At 38.2% G+C, this 18,102-nt stretch overlaps 1 protein-coding gene across 1 annotated transcript in view; it reads left to right on the top strand.

Annotated features, from left to right (window-relative positions):
• Positions 1–18,102, top strand: part of LOC127527364 (olfactory receptor 24-like) — a 263,056-nt gene that overhangs the window by 10,304 nt on the left and 234,650 nt on the right. The gene's annotated exons all lie outside the window — the stretch shown is intronic.

Genomic DNA, 18,102 nt, shown 5'->3' with positions numbered 1-18,102 from the left:
CTTTCAGGGTGGGCAGCTGTGCCATATGGGCCTTGCTTGCTTCAGCTACTCCTAGTATTATATTTAGCTGGAGCAGAATCCTTTCTCTTGGTTTTAATGGCCTGTGACCGCTATGTGGCGGTGGTCCATCCACTGCGGTATTCTTCACTTGTTACAAGAAGAGCCGTTTGGGCTGCTGGTTTATTCCTAAATATTTTTCCAGCTGCTTTTGTTTTAATTGAATGGATTTTTATCACTGAGCTTTCTTTTTGTAATACTAACATTATAAATTATTGTTTTTGTGTCTATTCATCATTAGTTAAAATCGCCTGCAATGAAAATCCTAAATATTTGGACATTTTGTCAGCTGCTTCTTTTGTTTTTGGTATTTGTCCCTTTGCATTTATTTTACTTTCCTATGCAAGGATTGCTTATGCTGCTCTGAAGATCTCATCTAATGAAGGAAAAAAGAAGACTCTGAATACTTTGACCACCCATCTGCTGGTAGTGGGCCTGTCCAATATTCCACTTTTGTTCTACACTATGTTAACGAGAATAGGAGTGAGGCTGAACACCGAAGCGAACAACACCATGATCATTGTAGCAATTATTGTGCCACCAATGTTCAACCCCATAATTTACAGCTTCAGAAACAAGGAGATGAGGAGCAGCATCCAGAAACTTTTTAAAAGGCCATAAAATATGCCACACATTCTGAAAACCTCAGATTTATGTTGTATGATCACTGTGATATACTGTACATGCTGTGTATCACTGGTATATTTAGACTAGTGTCAATAGAATATATATGAGGTGGGACACAAAAATAACTGGATTGGTAAAAAAAAATATTTATTGATGAATTACAGCATTCTGAACATTGTCACTTTCTGTATACTCCCCCTCCCAATCTCTACACCGCTCCATATGCATCTTCCATTGATTGAAACAGTGCTGGAAGTCTTCTTGCTTGAGGCTCTTCAACAAGCTTGCCTTTTCTGTCTTCACTTCATGCATTGAAGAAAAATGTGTTCCCTTCAGGTCACTTTTGATTTTTGGGAACAAGTAAAAATCACAGGGAGCTAAATCAGGTGAATAGGGAGGGCAGGAATGTTTTTGTCAGTCAAAAACTGCTTTATGGAAAAAGCAGTATGATCATTTTGAATAAACTGATTCACCGTTTTGATGTTTTCATCTGTCCGAGACGAGAGTAGGTGACCTGGGTGTTGAATGTCTTCCACATTTTCTTGTCCTTCCTTGAAATGTTTGTGCCACTCAAAAACTTGTGTGCAAAACAAACTGTTATCACCATACACTGTTTTTATCATTTCATAATTTTCTGTGGGCATTTTGTTCAATTTCGCAAGCAATTTGATGTTGATTTGCTGTTCAATTGTTTCACCCAACATAACTCGTTTAGCGATTGTTGTGTAAATACTGACTGGGCTATTCACAGGATATACGGTTTGAGAGGGCATGTAGCAGGGGATATAATTCTATGATTGACAGTTTTCCAGGAAAGCCCCACGCCCAGTCTGGTTATTTTTGTGTCTTAATATATTTCAAGAATTTCTTTCTTGGATGTTAATTATGAAAGAAAATATTAACATAATTTTTAATTTTCAGTTATGTCAAAGCTCCAAACTAAGAGCACTGGCAGGTTAGGGATTACTTGGCCAAATACAAATCTCACACCACGTGTATGTAATAGTGGATCACAATAGTTTGTGTTTGTGTTGTCTAATTTCTATTGTTAAGGACCACCCAAGCAGTTCCTCTGTTATTGAGAATCTACTTTTGATTGCCAATTCCCGAGGAAGGAGTTTCTAGGGTTAGGGTTAGGGTTAAAGACATTAAAGAAAAATAATAAGGAAAGTGTGGAGTTTCAGCAACACTTTGGCAAATCAGGAGTTTAAGGGCTTACTACAACAACAACAACAACATTTATTTATATAGCACATTTTCATACAAAAAGTAGCTCAAAGTGCTTTACATAATGAAGAGAAGAAAAATAAAAGACAAAATAAGAAATTAAAATAAGACAACATTAGTTAACATAGAAAGGAGTAAGGTCCGATGGCCAGGGTGGACAGAAAAAACAAAAAAAAACTCCAGAAGGCTGGAGAAAAAAATAAAATCTGTAGGGGTTCCAGGCCACGAGACCGCCCAGTCCCCTTTGGGCATTCTATCTAACATAAATGAAATAGTCCTCTTTGTAGTTCGAGTTTTTCACGGAGTCACTTGATGCTGATGGTCATACAGACTTCTGGCTTTTAATCCATCCATCATTGTTGGAACATCATGGTGCTTTGGGTAGATGGTGGTGGCGCATGCCACCACCAACAGGACATCCGGAAAAGGAAACAGAAGAGAGAGTAGGGGTTAGTACAGATTTTGAATGAATAGTTATTATAACTAACATGTTAAAATAATGTGTTTTCAGCAGTTTTTTAAAGTGCTCCACTGTATTAGCCGGCGAATTCCTACTGGCAGGCTATTCCAGATTTTAGGTGCATAACAGCAGAAGGCCGCCTCACCACTTCTTTTAAGTTTTGCTCTTGGAATTCTAAGGAGACACTCAGTTGAGGATCTGCGGTTACGATTTGGAATATAAGATGTCAGACATTCCGATATATAAGATGGAGCGAGATTATTTAAGGCTTTATAAACCATAAGCAGAATTTTAAAGTCAATTCTGAATGACACAGGTAACCAGTGTAGTGACATCAAAACTGGAGAAATGTGTTTGGATTTTCTTTTCCTGGTAAGGATTCTAGCAGCTGCATTCTGCACTCGTTGCAAACGATTGATGTCTTTTTTGGGTAGTCCTGAGAGGAGTGCATTACAGTAATCTAGCCGACTGAAAACAAATTTGTGAACTAATTTCTCTGCATCTTTCGATACTATAAGAGGTCTAACTTTTGCTATGTTTCTTAAGTGAAAAAATGCTGTCCTAGTGATCTGATTAATATGCGATTTAAAATTCAGATTACAGTCAATGGTTACCCCTAAGCTTTTTACCTCCGTTTTGACTTTTAATCCTAATGCATCCAGTTTATTTCTAATAGCCTCATTGTATCCATTATTGCCAATCACTAAGATTTCGGTTTTCTCTTTATTTAATTTGAGAAAGTTACTATTCGTCCATTCTGAGATACAGGTTAGACATTGTGTTAGCGAATCAAGAGATTCGGGGTCATCAGGTGCTATTGATAAATACAGCTGTGTGTCATCAGCATAGCTGTGGTAGCTCACGTTATGTCCTGAGATAATCTGACCTAATGGAAGCATGTAGATTGAGAAGAGCAGCGGACCCAGGATAGAGCCTTGTGGAACACCATATAGGATATCAGGTGTCTTTGAATTGTAATTACCACAACTAACAAAGAATTTTCTCCCTGCCAGGTAGGTTTCAAACCAATTTAAGACGCTGCCAGAGAGGCCCACCCATTGACTAAGGCGATTCTTAAGAATATTATGATCAATGGTGTCAAATGCGGCACTCAGATCTAAGCGGATGAGAACAGATAAATGGCCTCTGTCTGCATTTACCCACAAGTCATTTACTACTTTAACGAGTGCAGTTTCTGTGCTGTGATTTGTTCTAAAACATGACTGAAAGTTATCAAGAATAGCATGTTTATTGAGGTGCTCATTTAACTGCATAATAACTGCCTTCTCTAGAATTTTACTTAAGAAAGGCAGGTTAGAGATGGGTCTAAAATTTTCAAGAGCAGAGGGGTTGAGATTATTTTTCTTAACTAGGGGTTTAACTACAGCAGTCTTAAGACAGTCTGGGAAGGCCCTCGTATCTAATGACGAATTTACTATGTCAAGAACATTATCAATTAGCACGCCCGATACTTCTTTGAAAAATTTTGTTGGTATTGGGTCAAGGGCACAGGTGGAGGGTTTCATTTGAGAAATTATTTTATGTAAATCAGGTAAATCTGTCCTAGTGAAAGAATTTAATTTGTTTATTACGGAATACTGGGGTTTAGGAGGATCCTTAGTGTTGGGGAGATCCATCCATCCATCCATTTTCCAACCCGCTGAATCCGAACACAGGGTCACGGGGGTCTGCTGGAGCCAATCCCAGCCAACACAGGGCACAAAGCAGGAAACAATCCTGGGCAGGGTGCCAACCCACCGCAGGACACACACAAACACACCCACACACCAAGCACACACTAGGGCCAATTTAGAATCGCCAATCCACCTAACCTGCATGTCTTTGGACTGTGGGAGGAAACCGGAGCGCCCGGAGGAAACCCACGCAGACACGGGGAGAACATGCAAACTCCACGCAGGGAGGACCCGGGAAGCGAACCCAGGTCCCCAGATCACCCAACTGCGAGGCAGCAGCGCTACCCACTGCGCCACCATGCCGCCCTGTTGGGGAGATATACTATGTTATTATACTATTGGCCATCTGTCAGTCACCTTAGTTAGTGAGTAACTTAATCATCTTTGTCTCTGCCTGGACAAAAAGCTGTGGCAATTTTCCTCCCGCTTTCCCTGTCTTAAACAACATGTTGCGTCTCACGCTAGGTAAGACCCAGCAATCACTGGTCCTTTGCCAAGTTGTTTTTGGCCACCCTTGCTTTTATTTTTCTGTGTAGTATCCATCTAAAGGCTACTTTCAAGAAACTATCATGGTCTATTCTGAGTATATCAGATTAATATGTATTTGATCTCTAACATTAAACTGTGACAGTTGATCTTTTCATAAAGCTGCTCATTTCAGACCTTTTCTGGACAGAAGATGCAGTACATCTTGCTGAGCCTTCCATTATGGAATACATTAAGGTTCTTCAGATTGTAAACCCCCGCCAGCGTTTCAAGTCCTACAGCAAAGCTGACTTTGCATTGATGTTCTACTGTTGCCCCTTTGTTTTTAAGCATTCATATTTTTAAGTAACACTATATTGCCAAAAATATTGGGATCCCACTCCAACTCATTGAATTCAGGCGTTCCAATCACTTCAATGGCCACAGGCGTATAAAATCGAGCACCTAGGCATGCAGATGGCTTCTAAAACATTTGTGACAGAATGGGTCGCTCTCAGGACCTCAGTGTGTACATTTATGGTACTTGTAAAGGTTAGCATTTTTTATTCCATTTTATTCTCTCAATCACATTCACGCTTGCCCCGATCTGACACAGTTGTTTTCAAATAAAGACGTGCTATAACAACGGTGAACTCAGGTAAGGATGAGGGTTCTACATCAGAGAAAGAGAACAGAAGCCTTCCCTGCAAGAAATGTCCACTCACACATAAGAACAACGCAGCTGCACCGGGCATAAAGGTGAAAGATGGCACCATTTCGATGCAGGACGAGGTCCAGCATCATCCTGCCAGTCAGTCTGCCCCACACCTGTCCTTCAATGCAGCACGGCTTACAGAGCTCACCAACGTATCGTGCAAACTCCTGTTTTATAAAATACAGATCGAATGTTATTTACCTTGATTTATTTACTTATCTTCCTACAGCGTAAAGTCACAAGTAGACTGCAGAGCTTCCTCTGTTTGATCGACAAGGACATGCTCACAAAGCACATGTGTAATGCCACGAAAAATGCCTGCTGACACTTTAGTACACAAGCAATGGTACAAGTTTCTTGCGGGGAGGGCTTCTGATGTCTTTTTCCGATCTGAGTTCACCTCTGCTATAGCACGTCTTTATTTGAAAACAACAGTGTCAGATCAGGGCGAGCGTGAATGCCACTGAGAGAATAAAACTGAAAAAAAAATGTGAACCTTTACAAGTACCATACATTTACACCGGCTGTTACAGACTCAAATGTATGTTTTTATTGTATAATAGTAACAATAAGAGCAGCTCACTACTCAAAACATTTATTTTGGGACACATGAAGACATGAACTGGCCACCTTTAGAATAGGAGTCAGCAGTTCTTACCGCTGTACTACCAAAGAAGTCATGACACCAAGCCACACTAACCCAATTTCTTATTCTTTGATTATAGTCTTGAATAAAAGCGCACTTGTTCTGTTATATTTGTACCTTTTGTGAAAATGTTTATTTGATATTTGAACTTCAGTCTTCACACATTATACACTTCATGTCAAAATTTTGTCATTAGACTAAAACATTAAATAATTTTGTCTTTTAGGTATGTGTTCAACATGTCTGTCATCCTACACTTACATAGGTCTTTGTAGACACGGAACACACATGAAATGCATGTGATATATTTTTAAAGTATACAGCTCTTGGTATTACTTCACTCTCTGATAAACAAGGCTTGAGCTGGGAAAGGTTTTTGCAGTTTCTGCAGCGATGGTTGTGGGGGTGGTATAGCAGGCTGTTTGCTGCTTTTGCTTATCGACACATTTACAACACAAAAGACGCTGACGGAGATGTGCGAGCGGATTTAAGGTGGGCCGGATTTACGAGTTTTTTCATAAGCTTTGGTAATTCTAGTGGTAACACAAGCAAAATCAGCACAAGCAGCAAGCAGCCTGCTATCTCATCCCCTACCAACGCAGCTGAGGTTCTCCCAGCTCACGTCTGTTTATCTGGGAGTTAGGTGTATGGAATTGTATGGGGGAAATAATATATTATTATTTGGAATACATACATTTCATGTGTGATCCATGTCTACAATAATCTGTGTAAATGTAGGATGTCAGGAAATGTGAGGCAAGAAATGTTGAACACATAACAAAAACAGAAACTTTTTTCATGTTATAGTAATAATTGACAAAGTGTTGATGTGAAGTGTAAAATGTGTGAAAACTGAAGTCCAAATATCAAATAAACACTTTCAAAAAAGGTATAACAAAACAAGTGCGCCTTTTTTCAAGAATATAACCAAAGAAAAAGAAATTATTCAATTTACATATTGCTGTCAATGTGTAAAAACTGAAGCCCAAATACCAATCATATGGCTGACTTAGAGGTAAGAACGGCTGCTTCTAAATCAGGAGGTTGTGGGCTCCATCCTGGGTCTTCCCCGCATTTACCGTTTTGAGTAGTGAGCTGCTCTTATTATTACTATTATATAATTAAAACATACAAAGTCTGTGAATCTTTAGATTTAATAGTTGGCTGGCAGCAATAACCTCTCTTTAGCACTTCCAGTATCTGCAGATTAGACCTGCACAACAAGGTATTTTGGACCATTCTTCCTTACAGACCTGCTTCAATCTTAGGCTGTCTGGTGTGAACAGCTTTGTTGAGGTCATTCCTCAACATCTCCATTGGGTTAAGGTCCTGGCTCTGACTGCACTGCTTCAAAAGGTGGATTGTCTTTTTTTGAAACGTTTCTGCTGTAGATTCACTTTTGATATTTCGTGTCATTGTCCTGCTGTACCACCAAACTTCTACTGACCTTCTGCTGGTAAATAGGTACCCTAACATCATCCGGTAGAATACCTTGATGAGCTTCGGAATTCTCTTTACCCTTGATGATGACAATCTGTCAATTACTTGAGGCAGTAAATTAGCCACAAATTATGATGCTCCCTCCACCACACTTCATCATTGGGATAAGGTTTTCATATTGGTATTTAGAGCCCTTTAGATATTTTATGTACTGCTGTGTACTCTTCACTTTATAAGCTCACAAAACAGTTTTCCAATTGAATTGTGGAGTTCCATATTAGTGTTTGTTGTCTTTATAGTTGCAGTGATGTTTTTTTTTTTTTGAGAGCAGCGGCTTTCTCTTTGTTGTCCATGGACACCATGACTTTTCAATGTTTTGTGTATTGCTGGTTGATGAACCAAGATGTTAACCTGTTCCAATAAATCCTTTTGAACTTCAGCTGTTACATGTGTGTTTTTGTTTTACCTCATTGTCCATTCAGTATTGTGCCTTTCAAGTCATCTTGGCTGGGCACCCACCTCTAGGGAGAGCATCTACGGTAATAAATCAGGCACCTCTTCGCCTAAGGACTACAGACCAGTGGCACTTACATCTCTCAAAGGTCTACATGATGTGAGACTGTTCCTGGACTATATGAGTCCTTTTGTGGTAGACCACCTGAACCCATTGCAGTCTGCCTATTGGACAAAGACTGGAGTGGAGGATGCAATTACGGTATATACTCGCGTTTAAGTTTTCCCGCAGATAAGTCGGGGCTTGATTTTACCTATTAATGCTATTGGTCCAAGAAATTATGATATGCTAACGCCCACCTGAGAGAGTAACCACGGAGCACACTGCCTTCTTTTCTATGTATTGTGCCTACATGACCACACGGTAATACCTGAACTATTCAGAAGTGACGTTTGCACTGTTTTGTGTTTTTTTATATCTCACACCCTCATACACCTTTATCCTAAGAGCATCCCTTATCTATGATGGAGGGTTCAATCAGAAGAAAATACGAAGCTGGTTTTAAATTAAAAGTTGTTGAAGTAGCAAACAAAATTGGTTACTGTGCTGCTGCAACAAAATTAGATGTGTCTGAGAAACTGGTGTGAGATTGGAGGATGTAAAAAAAAAATGAAATGTATTTTTGAACAGGTGTATAAGTCGGGGTCTGATTTTATTATCGATTTTTCGGGTTTCAAGACGCAATTTATGCGCGAGTATATACAGTATATACAACTATCAGCACTGTGAGGATTTTGATTTTTGATTTCTCCAGCAACTTCAATACAATCCAGACATCACTGTTAAGGGGTAAACTCAGAGATACAGTATGCAAGTGGATGAGACTTTGCTATCCTGGAAAATGGACCATCCATTGGGCAGACTGCAGTTTGTGAGACTCAAGGTCTGTATGAGTATCACTGGAGTACACAAGGAACAGGCCTGTCTGCTTTTCTCTTAACTCTGTACACTTCTGACTGTAAATATAACAGCAGGTCAGGTCACTTGCAGAAATCCTCAGATGATTCTACACTTATGGGGAGGTATTAACAAGGGGGATGAGGCAAATGATAGGAGTCCTTTGTTTCCTGGGGCAAATATAATTGTCTGTATCTTAACATCAGCAAAACCAAGGAACTGCTTATTGACTTTCACCTCACCAAAGAGCCTTTACGTGGTAGTCCACTCCTACAAGTACTTGGGGGTCCACATTAATGACAGGTTTGACTGGTTTTGGAACATTGAATAACTATGTAGAAAAGGGCAGAGCGGGCATTTCTTCCTTAAGTGACTGCATTCCTTTAATGTGGGAAGTTACATCTTTCACATCTTCTATAACTCTGTTATGGCCAGTGCTTTCTATGCTGCAACATGCTGGGCTGGTAACATCACTTCAAGAGAGGCCAACTGAACCAAGAGGGTAATTAAAAGGGCAGACTTGGTTATAGGATGCACTCTGGACCCCCTGGAGGTCGTAGGAAAGGAGAGAATTAAAACAAAACTGAGTGTCTTTATGAACAAAGCTGCACATCCTCTCTCTAATACACCAACACGGAGGACTTTCAGCACTCAAATTATTCAGCAGAAATGTGTGAAGAAATGTGACTGGGGGTCTCCTTTATACCAGCAGCAATATGCCTGCATAATTCCTTACTAGGACTATGACAGCCAAGTCAGATGTTTCCTTTCTTTTTAATTCTCTTGCTTTACAATCATTCTGGTGTGTGTATATTTATTTATTTATTTAAAGAGCTTCTGTAAAAAGCCAAATTTTACCCGGGGGCCAAATAAAGGTCTATCATCATTTATTACATTGTCTAATGGTGGACTGATGAATATCTAAGCTCTGTGAAATTACTTTGTAATCCTTTCCAGCTTCATGACGATCAACACTTTCTTGATCGTAGATTCTTCTGAGATCTCGTTTTACTGAGGTATGGCTTACACTATTAGATACTTCTTGTGAATAGCATGTTTAAAATGTTTAAGTCTTTGCTTATTGGTCATAGTAGCTTTAAACCACACCTCCCCTTTCATGCCATTGGTTGAAATCCAAGTCGGCCAACTCCAGACCCCAGTGAAGTTTTGTTAAAGTTATTAATGTTGAGGTTCACATACTTTTTCCTACCTACACTGTGAATGTCTGAATGATGTCTTCAGTATGTACAAGAATGTTACAACGATTTCTATGTTATTAGTTAAATGAGACCGTGTTTATTCATTATTGTAACTTAGATGAAGATCATACCATATTTTAAGACAAACTTATACAAAAAATATTTCCAAAGGTTTTGCATATTTTTCCTCATTAAACATCTAATTAATTAATAACATGTATTACAATTATTTGGTACATTTATCACTATTTAAAAAGACATTCATAAGTGCTTTGTTTGGTTGTAATAAGACTAAAGTGCTGGTGACATTTTAAAATAAGGACTACCAGTGGATCTGTCAGTCATTTACTGCTGTTTAACAGGACCGTCACAAAGGATCTGCTCGTGCTACTTAATAATATGAACGCTTAAAAACAAACATACAACTGTAAAATCACAATGTAAAGTCAGTTCCTCAGTATGGCTCGGATGCTTTCCGTAATGAATATCTCAGGAAGATCTAACACATCTTTTGTCCAGAAATAGTCTGAAATAACAAATTGTCACAGTTTTGCTGTTAGAAGTCAAACACGGATGAATCTGATGTGTTTGGAATGTACTGAGAATGGACCACAATCGTGTCCCAAAAGAAGTCCTTAGATGTAACCACTTAGAAGAGGAAAACCAGAGCAGTTTGAAACAACCTAGCGGAGGACAGTAATAGCCAGCTCCAAAGAGATTGGTCTTAACCTAGGGTGAGGCACAATGTGTTGGTCAAGATAGGAAAACATGCAATAATAATAATAATTCTTTGCATTTATATAGCAGGCAGAGACAAAGATGATTGACTAACTAACACAGAAACCGGAGACTGATAGATGGCCTTTAGTAAGACCTTAAAGTGTAGCGGTTGTAACCGCTGTGATTCACGACATTTATAGTAATGGGTCAAATATGGATTGTACGTCAACCCCAAACTTCCCTTCCTGCAGCGCCGAAAGATTACATCAACTAATAAAATTGATTTTTATACAAAAAATTACCCAGTGAAATGGAACAGAGAATCACAATGTAATTAATGACATTTTTCGAAATTCCGAAACTGCCCACCTCTCTTTTCCAACACATACTGTATACAAATAACATAAAAATCATGGGCCCAATATATTGCACAATGTCCACTCAGTTTTGTTTCTTTGTAAGATAAAATATCCCACAATGTTTCCCATTCTTCAGATGTGCTATCCCAGAATAAAAAGATTGTTATTTGCTCACTCAGATTTCGATCCTTTCGACTGTCCAGTCCAAATCAGTATATTGGGATTTCTTCGAGGTGGCCACCATCAAACTGTAAAGGACTTCAGTGCTCCACATGAAACAATCTATTCCCTGACTTCAGATAGCTCACATCTGTCCCCTTCCGCCATAAAGCTTGGCTCTATCCTTTTCCTCTCTTCATGCCTTTTCACACTCTTTTTTAAGAAGTCTATCCACGTCTGTTTCAATTGCACCCTCCCAGAAATCGCAGCAACAGACCCATACCTCACAAAGGTCCTCCCTATTAACATCTATCCAATATGACCATCTTAAGCCTTACACTTAAAGATAATCCAGCAAATATAATTATGTGGCAGTGCTACAAAAGTCCTGATATTCTGATATATTGCTGAAAATCCCAACTTTCCTTTATCTTTCTTTTTGACGGACTTGATGCTTATGAGCTTTCAGTTTTCTTCTTGTGGAGTCTTATATCTAAGCTTTGACAGAACTGTTTTTTTTCATAACTAACATTCAAGAATTAAATTCTTAAAATATTCTATAACAAATGCTATATGTTTTCTATTGACATTAATGATAAATATACCAGCAGTGCACAGCATCTCACTGACTATAAAACATAAATCTGAGGGCTTTCAGAATGTATGGCATATTTTATGCCCTTTTAAAAAGTTTCTGGATGCTACTTCTTATCTCTTTGTTTCTGAAGCTGTATATTATGGGGTTGAACATCGGTGGCACTGTAACTGCTACAATTATCATAGCGTTGTTTGCTTCAATCGACAGCTTCACTCCAACTCCTGTTAACATATAAGATATTAAAAGTGGAACATTGAACAGTCCCACTACCAGCAGATGGGTGGCCACCGTGTTCAGAGTCTTCTTTTTTCCTTCAGGAGATGAGATCTTCAGAGCGGCATAAGCAATCCTTGCGTAGGAAAGTAAAACAAATACAAACGGACAAATCCCAAACACAAAAGAAGTGACTGTCATAATGTCAAAGTATTTAGAACTTTCATTACAGGCTATGTTAACTAGTAATGCATAATCACAAAAACAAAAATTTATAATATTAGTGTTACAAAAAGAAAGCTCAGTGATAAAAACTAACTCAGGTAAAACAAAAACAGCTGGAAGAATATTTAGAAACAGACCAGCAGCCCAGATGACTCTTTTTGTAACAAGTGTAGAATAGCGCAGTGGGTGAAGAACCGCGACATAGCGATCACAGGCCATGAAAGCCAAGAGAAAGGATTCTGCTCCCCCTAAATATAATGCTAAGAGCAGCTGAAGCAAGCAAGCTCCATAGGGAATGGCCACCCAGCCTGAAAGAATGGAAATTAGTCTGGGAATAATATTTGTGCTGCCAACCACGTCAATTATCGCTAAAGCTGCAATGCCAGCAAACATGGAGTTTTGTAACTGAGGATTCATTGCTATGACCCGAAGCACCAGGCAGTTCCCAAACAGCGTCACCAAGTAGACCACAGTGAGGATAGCAATGGTGTAACTTTTGTTCTTGGAGTCGCCTGTACAATGAAGGATAAACTCTGACACAGATACTGAGGTTTGGTTCATGCCTGCATTGTAACTTCTGGTAAAAGAAACACAAAGAGCAGAAGCTTGAGTTTATGGGGGTGATCTACAGAGAAATTCTTATCAGCAGTCAATCAGCTTATACTGTACAGTAGTAGAACTTACCTCATAAATGGAATTTCACAAGATTTGTGTCCAAAGTACCCTTGTAGCTCCTGTCAGCACTCAAATAGTAAAGCAAAACGTCTGTTTATTGAACAAAACACACACAGGGAAATACAAATTAAACAGAAAAAATCGGGAGTGGTCTCCCCTAGACTTTCTCATATACTCAAATATGAGGAGTAAACCGCAAGGCAATGATTATATTTTTATATTATGTACATTAAAGAATCATCAACAACAAATCAAATCAAATTAATAATATATTGAACAATTATTATAAAAGTAAAGTTGAATAAATCACACTTAAAAGGTAAAGTACCACTTCCCAAAAGTTGATAGAAATCTACGTTTTTGTACCTAACACTTGTATGTAAAATTTAGTTGACCTAAGTGAAAGCGTACTCAAGTTATTGTGTTTACATACACATACACACAGACAGACAGACACACAGACATAATTCCAAAAATGATATTTTTGGACTCAGGGAAGTTTAAAATATCGAGATTCATCAAAATCTTGAAATTGAATTTTTGGAGGATTCCGATACTTACCTATACTTCGTATACAGTATGTAGGGTTGCCAGACATCCCTTATATACGAAACATGTCTCATGTTTGATCATTTTGTCCCCTGTCCCGTAATGACCTTTCAGGGACACACAAATGTCCCGTGTTTAGTTCATTTTTAAATTTCGGAATAAAAATATATTTTTACTACCTTCTTACGGTACTTAGTTGTAACTTTATAAGTAATTATACTTTCTTTTCTCAGATTCTCTTGATGAAAATAACCCAAATGTAACGAGGAAACGAGTGTCTGCTGCCTGTTTGCTAATTGTTCAGTTGCTATGGTTGGCTGAGGACAGCGACACTCTTACCGTTTTGTTCTCCAGCCAGCGCTGCTGTGCAGTTCTGTATCAGCATTGCAACATACAGTGTCAACAAAGTGTGTTGTTACTACTTGCCACACTTGCATGTATTAAATAATAATAATATTTCTCTGTTGTATTAAATAAATATTTTCAACTTATTTCACTTTTACAGATTTTTTTTAGCTTGTATTAAATAATTTTCAAATGATTTTACTTTTTGTTTTCCTCATAACTCATTAAAATCCTTGCTTTATGTTTTTAACTTATGTCTCTACTTTTATATAATATATTGGTCTGGATGTGTAGGGGCCATGTATAAATTTATACATATAGTAATATAGAGAGAGATTTTAAGAGTGTCCCGTATTTCTAATTTTCTAATCTGGCAACCCTACGTATATGAGAAAGTCAAGAAGGTCTAAATCGTCGAGATTCATCAAAATCTCAACATCATATTTTTGGTCGATTACAATACTTTCCCTATACTTTGTACACGACTTTTGCCTATTCCTACACACAGTAAGTCATGTCCGCCTTTCTTGTCTGGTGCTGTGGCTTCACCACTTCCTACCGTTCACCACCAAGCCTTTTCTCTCTTTGAAATTTGATTTTTCAGCAAGTTCTTAGAAAGAGACCAAGACAAGATGTTAAACACAAAACCACAACGAAATCAGCCATTAAATAAAAAAAAACTTTGTACAAATTATAATAAAATAACCCATAGTAAAAGTAATACTTATCGCATAGCATCAGATTATGCCTACGACATATAAAAATTAAAATAACATTCAGACCTAATGACTTATTTGTTAAAGTAAAACTTACATAGAAGATTAATAGCAGCCGGGATGAAGAATTATCTGAACTATGTGAATGAGTCGCCCTTTCAACTCAGACCCTTGAACCCATGGCTTGACAGCAACACCTGAATTATGAACATTGTGGTGAGTTCTGTCTGCGCTCTGCTGACCTCATCACTGGCGACTTGCACATATCTGTCAATGATTTTATTGCTATACTAGGGAGTTCCCACATGCTCGCTTTGCTCGCCAGCCACTCCACGTCTCTGCCTCTCGTGCTAATTTGACTTGACCTTCGCTTTGCTCCTTAAATTACAGACTCTTGGTGAATTCTCCCACTTTAGACCTTGTTTTTCCTCTTGTTTAGTCATTTGATTATTTCATCTTCTGGGGCCTCATGTATAAACGGTGTATATGCAGAAAAAGGTTGTGTATGACCATTTCCACGCTCACTCCAAGATGTATAAAAACAAAACTGGTGTAAAAACAAAACAACATCCTCACACCATACATACGCACTTTTCTGCTTGGTATTGTAAATGGTCAGCACCGATAGTCAAAACAGTGCTACTGTTTCTGTGTCATTTCCCTTTCTTTTTAGATTCACATCCATGACGTGGGCTTTATCAATACACTGAAATTAATTGCATATCGTTTACAAATTTAAGGCATTTGATTGCAATCATTTTATAGGAAAACTAGAGGGTTTGCCCCCAGCTCGATTCGCTCGCCAACCACCCCGGCCTACGCTATGTGCCAGCCACTTCACATCTCTGCCGCTCGCATTGTGAAGAGGGGGGCTGAATGCACCCCAAGGCGGTTGCTCCTCCAAAACCCCCTCTTAAATGGTGGGAAACAAATACAGTTTTGTTTTTACTTCCTCTTTGCTCAAACAGCTGCTGGTTTGCTGCTGCTGCTGCTGTGCTGCGTGATCTGCATCTCATGCGGTACTTCAAACGTTTAAAAGCCTGTACAGCAGCTGTTCTACTCTTTGTCTTTTGTTTCCGACCCCAGGCATGTTCTTTTGGCACAAAGTCCCGTCTCACCAGACATGAGTTCTTGATATTTTTTAGTTTATAATTTAAAAACGGAATAAGAATCTGAAAATCTAACAATATCAGATTAAAGTTTGATACATTCTGAAAAGAATGATGCCAAACATATATATGTAGGTTTTAAAATAAGCCCGAATTAAAGCGTGACAAAAAACGTGACATTAAAAACATCACCGTTGCACTTTTAGGCTTAGGATTTTATATATAGAAAGTAGATTTGTTTTATTTCTTCTGTTTTTGTTTTGTTTTGTTCTTTTGTTTTCTAAACAGTAAAATTTCTAAACCCATTAAAAAGAACTTAAGTTATGACAAACTCAATAAAACATTTATAAAAAAGTGACAATAATAATAAAAATGAAGTAAAATAATACATTACATTATTTATTTGCACATTGACATAATTTCTCAAGTTACCTCTCTTAGTCTTCCAGGTTAAAAGAAAATATGAATCATATTTCTTACCTTCAAGTATGTCTTCAGTGATATGCAGAATCCCTCTGTATCTTCATGCTCTTGTGATATTTCATCTTAGAGTTTAAACGATTATAATGTTACATGATGCATGCAATATTGAGTCAGAGCTGTAAACTGGTTTGCTACGTTTTACTTTCTGCAGACCAGGTAACATTACAGAATAATTTATAAGAAAGATAACTGAGAATGAAACTCCCTCTAAATTTATAGGGCAAACACACCACCAGTTCTCCTATGAAAGTGTGAAGTCCCAGTGTGTGGTTTGTGTCTCGTCTTCTGTGATTTTTGCCCTGCTGTCCTTTGAGACTCCATTGCACTTACAAGTCAAAGTGTCTTGACACCTGCATGATGACACACAGGCCCCCCTTGACTTTGTTACCCTTTGGTGTATTGAAGCCTGTAATAATTATAATTTCTAGACTAGACTGGCAATAAACTGAAGTCACCTCCAGGAATTGAATGGATTGTAGACTTGAGTGTTTTTAAATGATCAACATATTTAAGCATCACATCTATTGTAAACTGTCCTGTTGTTGATGGGGTATAACTGTGTGTATGTCAGCGTATACTGCAATGGACTGCCATTTGATTCTGAATGTGGAGTTTGTCATAAGGTGGATGATATATACTCTATTTATCATATACAGTAATTTCAATATCCTTCAATTTCGTTGTTCCTTTGTAAAAGTGACAATGACAATACAGATCTATCTATCTATCTATTATTATTATTATTATTATTATTATTATTATTATTATTATTATCTATCTATCTATCTATCTATCTATCTATCTATCTATCTATCTATCTATCTATCTATCTAAATGCTATACTCATGTATGGTATATGGCAAAAGGGTTAGGTACTTGTGAAATATGCTGTAGAGCAGGAATGCTTTCAGAAGGAATGCCATGAATTGTTTTTATTAAGCAATAAACTTCCTAGAAGGAGCAGTGAACAAAAAAACACATCAATACCCACCTTTGCCTTACAAACAGCACCAGTCTCTTGTTCACCTACTCCAGTTCCACTGCAGACTTTGGCCATCTTACCTGTAAACCCAGGCTGACTCAGTGATGTTTAGATGAGGGCTTTGTGGTGGCCATAATATCTGGTGCAGTATTTCCTTTTTTCACTGCAGACACCTCTATTTATGATTTTGACTGTGTGTTTGGGGATTTTGTCTTGTTGGAGAATGAAATTGGGACTGATCACTGTTGGATTGATAAGAATTGGCCTGTGACTACAATGCACCTAACGTTTCAGTTTCTTTGCTCAAAATGTTCAATTCTGTCTAACTTAGAGCTCAGATCTGTTCCCAGGACATTTAGAATATATCTTCTCCATTCCAAATGCATCCTCTGTGTAAATCTGCTGCTTATTCTGTTAACACTAGAATTACCAGAGTCTACGAAAAAACTTGTAGATCCGGCCCACCTTAAAACCGTTCTCACCTCTCTTTTGTCTTCTAAATGTGCCGATTAAGAGGAGCAGCGAGCAGCCGGCTATTCCATCCCCCACCGTTGCAGAACGTTCACTAAGTTTTCCCAGCTCATGGCTTGTTTGATTACCTGGGAGTGACTGAACTGCTGGAGTTTTAGAATAGAAATAATAGATCGCTATTTGGAATACATGCATTTCATGCGTGTTCCGTTTCTACAGTAATCTGTGTAAACACATTGCTAAAACAGAAACTTTTTCATATTTTAGTAATAAATGTTACAAAATATAGAATGTGTAAAGCCCGAGTTCTTAAGATCAAATAAACACTTCCACAAAAGCTTCACACACCATATAACAGTTTCCGTGGCGTAGCGAGCTAAGATTTGCTTCTCAGACCGAGTAGCTTTTCTCTGCCTCACAAACATGAGTTCAATTTCCCGCTGGGAATAAAGTGTTACTTCTTTTTTTTCTTTTTAACCTCAAACGGACATAAAATTTGTAAATTGGTATGGACTGTCAGGTAATGAGATCGTTATATTTTCATGTGGGATGCTCCT

This window comes from Erpetoichthys calabaricus, chromosome 4 (genome assembly GCF_900747795.2).
Source record: "Erpetoichthys calabaricus chromosome 4, fErpCal1.3, whole genome shotgun sequence".
Lineage (NCBI taxonomy): Eukaryota > Metazoa > Chordata > Cladistia > Polypteriformes > Polypteridae > Erpetoichthys > Erpetoichthys calabaricus.
Note: the sequence above shows the minus strand (reverse complement) of the source record. Positions and strands in the feature narration are given on the sequence as shown.